This window comes from Triticum aestivum, chromosome 4A (assembly GCF_018294505.1).
Source record: "Triticum aestivum cultivar Chinese Spring chromosome 4A, IWGSC CS RefSeq v2.1, whole genome shotgun sequence".
NCBI lineage: Eukaryota > Viridiplantae > Streptophyta > Magnoliopsida > Poales > Poaceae > Triticum > Triticum aestivum.
Genome location: NC_057803.1, coordinates 89,184,785 through 89,193,381, shown reverse-complemented (window position 1 = coordinate 89,193,381; position 8,597 = coordinate 89,184,785).

Genomic DNA, 8,597 nt, shown 5'->3' with positions numbered 1-8,597 from the left:
CTTGACGGGGAGCTTCAGGGCGGAGGAGCGGAGCTTCCGCGTGTGTCGGGGAGGCGAGGGGAGGTCGGTGGTGATGGCTATGGCGAACGGCGGCGGCGGTGGTTCTCGGGTGAGAGAGAGAGAGCAGGGGGAGAGGAGGAGGGCGAGGGAGAGTGAGAGCGGTGCGGGGCAGCTGCGTGGCTTCGTCCGGGGCATCGAGGGCGAGAGAAGGAAGCAGGAGGTGGCCAGCAGGGGGGGAGGTGGCGCGCGCGCGTGCCGGCGAGCGTCGGGCACACGCCGTTCCCCTGTCGGGGGGGAAGACGACAGAGGAGGGGGGGCCAGGCGGGCTGGGCCGCCTCCTGGCTGGGCCAGCCTGCTGCTGCTGGGCTGCGCAGGGGAGGGGAGGCCCAGGTAAGCCCCTCCTTTTATTTTTGTTTTCTAATTTTTCTGACATTTGTTTTGATCTAATAAATATATTAAATCATTTAATTTCCTTATGCCAATTTTTGCAGGAGCTAGATATATTATTCCAGAGCTCTTTTATAATTGGCATAATTTTTGGACCATATTTCATATATATAGAAATATATTTCCAATGCAAATATTTATCGAATTAATCCAAATGGCCAAAATAAATGTCCATGAGCTCCTAAAAATATTGTTTTGATTTTTATCTCTGTCCAATATTTTCAGAGGGCAACATGAGCATTTTCTTGGACCCTTTTGGAGAAATTTTTATTTGGGTCATTTTAAAAATGATTCTGAGGGTTCCACCAATCCTCATTTCAAATTTAAATGAAATTTAAACATGATGCACAAATGACCAGCTAGTCTAGGTCATACCAGACTAGGGATGTGACAGGCCTCCACCAGCCGCTGCACCAGCCTGAAATAGCTCCCAGGCAGAGCCCCTCCAGGCCACAGCCGAACTATGAGGCCCTTCATGGCTTGTTCGGCCGCCTTGTGGAGCTCGACCAGTTGCTTCAGCTGGTCGCTCAGGGGCACGGGGTGTCCGGCCTCAGCATACTGAGACCAGAACACCTTCTTTGTCGAGCTACCCTCCTCGGCTCGATAGAATGTGGAGGCATCGGACACACTCCGGGGAAGATCTATGAACGCTCCTGGAGAGCTCCGGATTCGGGTAAGTAACAAGTAACTCACGTTTATGTGTTTGCTTTGCATAAAGAATGCCTTACCCGCCGCTATCTTCTTCACCTCATCCAACTCCTAGAGGGTCTTCTGGGATTCGGCCTGGGCAGACTTGGCATTTTCAATAGCCACTACGAGCTCAGACGCTCGCGTCTTTGAGTCAAGCTCCAAACTCTCATGTTTTTCCATGAGAGCCTGGAGCTCTTGCCATACCTTGCCAACCTCGGCCTCATACTTCTCCCGCTCGGTGTGCTCTGTGGCCGCCCTCTTCTCGGCCTCGACCAGCGCTTGCTTAAGGGTCGCCACCTCAGACGTGGCCCCTGCAATAGCCATGATAATCCTGTCATTTTTTGCAATTGCACCTTTTTATATATATTTAAACAAGGTATTTCTTACCTTCATTGTCCTCGAGCTGCTTCTTGGCACGCCCGAGCTCTTGCTTGGACCGCTCGAGGTTCTGCTTTAGCATGTCCACTTCCACAGTCAGTGCGGCGGATGTAAGCAGAGAAGCCTGCATACGCATATTGACTCCTTTTTGTTAGACTCCTGCGAATTTTATTTGATCCTCTATTCGGCTTTTCTTCCCGAACGCCAAACAGAGCATCAGGGGCTATTGTCTATGCGGTAATATTATTTACACATTCTTTACTTACCTCAAAGCCTGTTAGAAGGCTAGTACAAGCTTCAGTTAGTCCGTTCTTGGTGGACTAAACCTTCTGGACCACCGCACTCATAATGGTGCGGTGCTCCTCATCGATGGAGGCGCCTTGGAGCGCCTCCAACAGATTGTCCGGTGCCTCCGGTTGGACGGGGATCACCGGCACGGTGGGCTTGATCCTCTTGGAAGGAGGTCCCCTGCTGGACTCTGGAACCTTTGAAGGTTCCGGAGCAGTGCCCAGCCTAGAGCCGGACTTGGAGCCCTGGGGGGTTTCATCCCCTTTACTCCTGGAGTCCGGGAGGTCGCCTTGCGGCGCCTCCAGGACCACCTCCTCCCGGCTTGGAACCCGTTGGGACAACACTTCGGTGTCGTCCGTAGGGCGGGGGGAGGAAGCCGTCGGAAGTGAGTTCACATCTGACGAGTCCAGTGAGCCGCTCGACGACGCGTCGAGCCGGTCTTTGGGTGGGCTGCATAAACATATTCAACATAAGGGAAAGCTGTGCAATAACTGAATACTATGAATTACTCTGGTATCCGGATGCTTACGATTTTGCCAAGGGCTTGGCCCTGGGTGGCCACTCCTCTCCGCCGTCGTCGGCGTCGGTGGAGTAGTCTGGAGGAAGGGTTTTCCCCTTCTTGGACCCTCCGGCCTCCCCAGAGAGGGCGGCCTTCCTTTTCTTCTCTCCTCCCGCTGGAGGGGGAGAGGTCTCTTCTTCTTCCTCCTCGTCTTCACGGGAGGAATGCGCCTCGGAACCGTCGGATGATGGATCCGACACCTCCTGGCGCCGGGCACTCTTTCGAGTCCCCGTGGCCTTTTTGCGGCCTTCTTCTCCGGCACCACATAGGGTGCCGGAACCAGCAGCTTCGCCAAGCGAGTGTCCACTGGGCCTTCGGACAAAGGAGCCGGACAGTTGATCTGTCCGGACATCACCTGCCAATCCTGTCAAAGGTAAGGGAGCTTAGATCCCGCATGGAGTCAAACTATGAAAAACTGATACCCTGTAAAAGGAAAAAATAGCTTACCGCATGAGCATGACACTGCGTACTGAATCCACGATCCTCGGTAGCGGATGCGGGGGCCTCGGCGCCCTTGAAAAGCACCTTCCAGGCATCTTCGTACGTCGTGTCGAAGAGCCTGCTCAGAGTTTGGTGCCACGCCGGGTCGAAGTCCCACAGGTTGAAAGCCCGTTGTTGACACGGGAGGATCAGGCGGATGAGCATAACCTGGACTACGTTGACAAGTTTGAGCTTCTTGTCCACCAGGGTTTGGACGCATGTTTGGAGTCTGGTCAGCTCTCCTTTTTTACCCCACGACAGGCCCGTCTCCTTCCAGGAGGTGAGCCGCGTAGAGGGTCCGGATCAAAACTTGGGGGCTGCGACCCATTCGGGGTCGCACGGCTCGGTGATGTAAAATCACCCCGATTGCCACCCCTTCAGGGTCTCCACAAAGGAGCCCTCGAGCCATAAGACGTTGGCCATCTTGCCCACCATGGCGCCTCCGCACTCCGCCTGGTTGCCGCGCACCACCTTCGGCTTGACATTGAAAGTCTTGAGCCATAGGCCGAAATGGGGGCGGATGCGAAGGAAAGCCTCGCACATGACGATAAACGCCGAGATGTTGAGGACAAAGTTCGGGGCCAGATCATGGAAATCCAGGCCATAGTAGAACATGAGCCCCCGGACAAATGGGTGAAGAGGGAAGCCCAGTCCGTGGAGGAAATGGGGGAGGAACATCACCCTCTCATGGGGCCTAGGGGTGGGGATGAGCTGCCCCTTTTCGGGAAGCCAGTACGCAATGTCGTTAGACAAGTATCGGGCCTTCCTCAGTTTTCTGATGTGTCCCTCCGTGACGGAGGAGACCATCCACTTGCCTCCCGCTCCGGACATGGCTGGAGAAGGTTGAGGTGGGGTGTGCGGACTTGGGCGCTGGAGCTCGAGTGCGCGAGAATGGATAAGCAAGGGAGGAAGAAGGCGTAGGTGAAAAGGTGGATCCTTATCCCCTTATATGGGTGGACGCAACTACGTGTCCCCACCAGCCTGGTAAAACTCGCTTATCTCCAAGCGCCGTAATCAATGGCGCGGTTGGGTTACCCATGCCCGTATTGATGAGAATCCCAGAATAAGGGGACACGATCTCTGCTTTAACAAGACATGCCAAGGAAACCACCTCGCATGACGCGTTGAGGTGGGATAATGAAACGACTTGGATAAAGGCTTGGCCGTGGTGTGTCACACTACAGAATACGTCAGCAGATTAGATTTGTGTAAATATTATTCTCTCTATGGCAATATGTGGAAACTTATTTTGCAGAGCCGGACACTATCTTTGTGTTCAAAATCTTCTATGAAGTACTTGGAGGAGGAACCCGCCTTGCAACGCCGAAGACAATCTGCGCGCCGGACTCGTCGTCATTGAAGCCTGGTTCAGGGGCTACTGAGGGAGTCCTGGATTAGGGGGTGTCCGGATGGCCGGACTATACCTTCAGCCGGACTCCTGGACTATGAAGATACATGATTGAAGACTTTGTCCCGTGTCCGGAAGGGACTTTCCTTGGCGTGGAAGGCAAGCTTGGCGATACGGATATGCAGATCTCCTACCATTGTAACCGACTTTGTGTAACCCTAACCCTCTCCGGTGTCTATATAAACCGGAGGGTTTTAGTCCGTAGGACAACATACACAACAAAAATCATACTATAGGCTAGCTTCTAGGGTTTAGCCTCTCCGATCTTGTGGTAGATCTACTCTTGTACTACCCATATCATCAATATTAATCAAGCAGGAAGTAGGGTTTTTCCTCCATCGAGAGGGACCGAACCTGGGTAAAACTTCGTGTCCCTTGCCTCCTGTTACCATCCGGCCTAGATGCACAGTTCGGGACCCCCCTACCCGAGATCTGCCAGTTTTGACACCCACAGGGTGGCTATAAAGGTACACTACAGGTATCTCCGAAAGTGTCTGTTGGGTTGGCACGAATCGAGACTGGGATTTGTCACTCCGTGTAAATGGAGTGGTATCTCTGGGCCCACTCAGTAGGACATCATCATAATGTGCACAATGTGACCAACGAGTTGATCATGGGATGATGTGTTACGGAACGAGTAAAGAGACTTGCCGGTAACGAGATTGAACAAGGTATCGGGATACCGACGATCGAATCTCGGGCAAGTACAATACCGCTGGACAAAGGGAATTGAATACGGGATTGATTGAATCCTCGACATCGTGGTTCATCCGATGAGATCATCGTGGAACATGTGGGAGCCAACATGGGTATCCAGATCCCGCTGTTGGTTATTGGCGGGAGAGTTGTCTCGGTCATGTCTGCATGGTTCCCGAACCCATAGGGTCTACACACTTAAGGTTCGATGACGCTAGGGTTATTAGGAAGACTTGTATGTGATTACCGAATGTTGTTCGGAGTCCCGGATGAGATCCTGGACGTCATGAGGAGTTCCGGAATGGTCCGGAGGTAAAGATTTATATATGGAAAGTTGTTGTTCGGGTTCCAGGAAAAGTTCAGTTTTTTTCGGTATTGTACCGGGAAGCTTTTGGAAGGTTTCGGAGGATTCCGGAGGTCCGGAAAATGATCCACCACGTCCAATACAGCAGCATGGGCTGTAGGGGGCACCCTAACCTTCATGGGCCAAGGGCACCAGCCCCCCCAAGGCCCATGCGCATGGGAGAGGGGAAACCCTAAGGGGGAGGGCCTCCACTTGACTTGGGAGGCACTCCTCCCCCCCTTGGCCGCGGCTCCCAACCCTAGATGGGATCTAGGGGGCCGGCCCCCTCTCTCCCCACCTATAAATAGTGGAGGGGTGGGAGGGCAACCACACCCTTGAACCTGGCGCAGCCCCTCCCCTCCAATACCTCTCCTCCTCCGCGTGAGCTTGGCGAAGCCCTGCCGGAGAACAGCCACTCCATCACCACCAAGCCGTTGTGCTGCTGTTGGACTCTCTTCCTCAACCTCTCCTTCCTCCTTGCTGGATCAAGGCGTGGGAGACGTTTCCGTTCCGTATGTGTGTTGAACGCGGAGGTGCCGTCCGTTCGGCGCTAGGATCATCTGTGATTTAGATCACGACGAGTACGACTCCATCAACCCCGTTCACTTGAACGCTTCGGCTTAGCGATCTACAAGGGTATGTAGATGCACTCCCCTTCCCCTCGTTGCTAGATTACTCCATAGATTGATCTTGGTGATGCATAGAAAATTTTAAATTTCTGCTACGATCCCCAACAGTGGCATCATGAGCTAGGTCTATGCGTAGTTTCTATGCACGAGTAGAACACAAAGTAGTTGTGGGCGTCGATATTGTCAATTTACTTGCCGTTACTAGTCTTATCTTGATTCGGCGGCATCGTGGGATGAAGCGGCCCGGACCGACCTTACACGTACTCTTACGTGAGACTGGTTCCACCGACTGACATGCACTACTTGCATAAGGTGGCTAGCGGGTGCCTGTCTCTCCCACTTTAGTCGGATCGGATTCGATGAAAAGGGTCCTTATGAAGGGTAAATAGGAATTGGCATATCACGTTGTGGTTTTGGCGTAGGTAAGAAACGTTCTTTCTAGAAACCTATAGCAGCCACGTAAAAACTAGCAACAATAATTAGAGGACGTCTAACTTGTTTTTGCAGCATATGCCTTGTGATGTGATATGGCCAAAAGTATGTGATGAATGATATATGTGATGTATGAGATTGATCATGTTCTTGTAATAGGAATCACGACTTGCATTTCGATGAGTATGACAACCGGCAGGAGCTATAGGAGTTGTCTTAATTTATCTATGACCTGCGTGTCAATATAAACGTCATGTAAGTACTTTACTTTATTGCTAAAGCGTTAGCCATAGTAGTAGAAGTAATAGATGATGAGACAACTTCAAGAAGACACGATGATGGAGATCATGATGATGGAGATCATGGTGTCATGTCGGTGACAACGATGATCATGGAGCCCGGAAGATGGAGATCAAAAGGAGCAAAATGATATTGGCCATATCATGTCACTATTTGATTGCATGTGATGTTTATCATGTTTTACATCTTATTTGCTTAGAACGACGGTAGCTTAAATAAGATGATCCCTCACTAAAATTTCAAGAAAAGTGTTCCCCCTAACTGTGCACCGTTGCGAAGGTTCGTTGTTTCGAAGCACCACATGATGATCGGGTGTGATAGATTCTAACGTTTGAATACAACGGGTGTTGACGAGCCTAGCATGTACAGACATGGCCTCGGGACACATGCGAAACACTTAGGTTGACTTGACAAGCCTAGCATGTACAGACATGGCCTCGGAACACGGAAGACCGAAAGGTCAAACATGAGTCGTATAGAAGATACGAGCAACATGAGATGTTCACCGTTGATGACTAGTCTGTCTCACGTGATGATCGGACACGGCCTAGTCGATTCGGATCATGTTTCACTTAGATGACTAGAGGGATGTCTATCTGAGTGGGAGTTCATTAAAAAATTTGATTAGATGAACTTAATTATCATGAACATAGTCTAAATTGTCTTTGCAAATATGTTGTAGATAAATAGCTCATGTTGTTTCTCCCTATTTCAATACGTTCCTAGAGAAAGATTAAGTTGAAAGATATTGTAAGCAATGATGCGGACTAGGTCCGTACTCCGAGGAGTGTCCTCACTGCTACACAAAAGGCTTACGTCTTTGATGCACCGCTCGATGTGCAAACCCCTACAATGTCGTCTTTGGATGTTGTGAACACCCGACAGACACATCCTGATGACTACTTGATAGTTTAGTGCACCATACTTTACGGCTTAGAATCGGGATTCCAATGACGTTTTGAACGCCATAGAACAATGAGATGTTCCAAGAGCTGAAATTGGGATTTCAGGCTCATGCCCGTGTTGAGAGGCGTGAGACCTCTGACAAGTTCTTTTGCCAACAAGATGGAGGAGAATATGTCGGTGTTCTAGGAACGGGGGTCACCAGACTTGCCTTCCTGCGACCTGTGGCGTAGCTCAAAGGGGGGCCCAGCACGACCCATCTTCACCAACATAGACCCAAGACCCTCGCGAGGGGCCAAGCCTCGTGGGGCGGATGACGCGGAGCTTCCTCAGGCACGGGCTTACCAGGCTGGCTCGCGAGGAGGCGGAGAGATCAAGGTGGGGTACCTCATGAGGTGCCCGTGACGCAAGCCATGACGACCAAGGGTGCCAGGCGGGCGCCAGCCCGCGCAGTGTCCTCCTTTCCTCTTTGGTGCAAAGGGAGCAATCGTAGCTGCGGAGTACCGAGGCATCAGGCAAAGGTTGCCATTTCGGTGCAACAAGACCAAGACCAGGAGGACTGCAAGACGGAGGTCATCGTGGAGCCCAAGACGGCGTCACCACCAGAGCTTTGTGCAGGCAAAGATTACTTTTGTCAGGATAGCTGGTACTAGCTGTCCCCCTTCAAATTAGCCCGCCATTGTTGGCTCCCTTCCCGCTCGATATTTGGGAAGAGGACCAGGGCCTCTATAAATAGGACCAGCACCCCACAGGAGAGAATCAGAGGATTAGAGAATGAGAGAGAGAGAGAGGCTAGAGGTTGGAGATCAACAATCAGAGAGAGAGAGAGAGAAGGGTGACTGAACTCCTCCCAGCAGTTCATCGCCCCAGCCAAGAACAGACCCTCGCGAGGCTGTTCTTCCTTGTATTGTTCATCATCATCAGCCCAAGAGGCAATCCACCACGCCACACACTGGAGTAGGGTATTACACCACAACGGTGGCCCGAACCAGTATAAACCATGTTTCTCTCGTGTTGTTCTTTCCATAGCTTAGATCTTAGCGA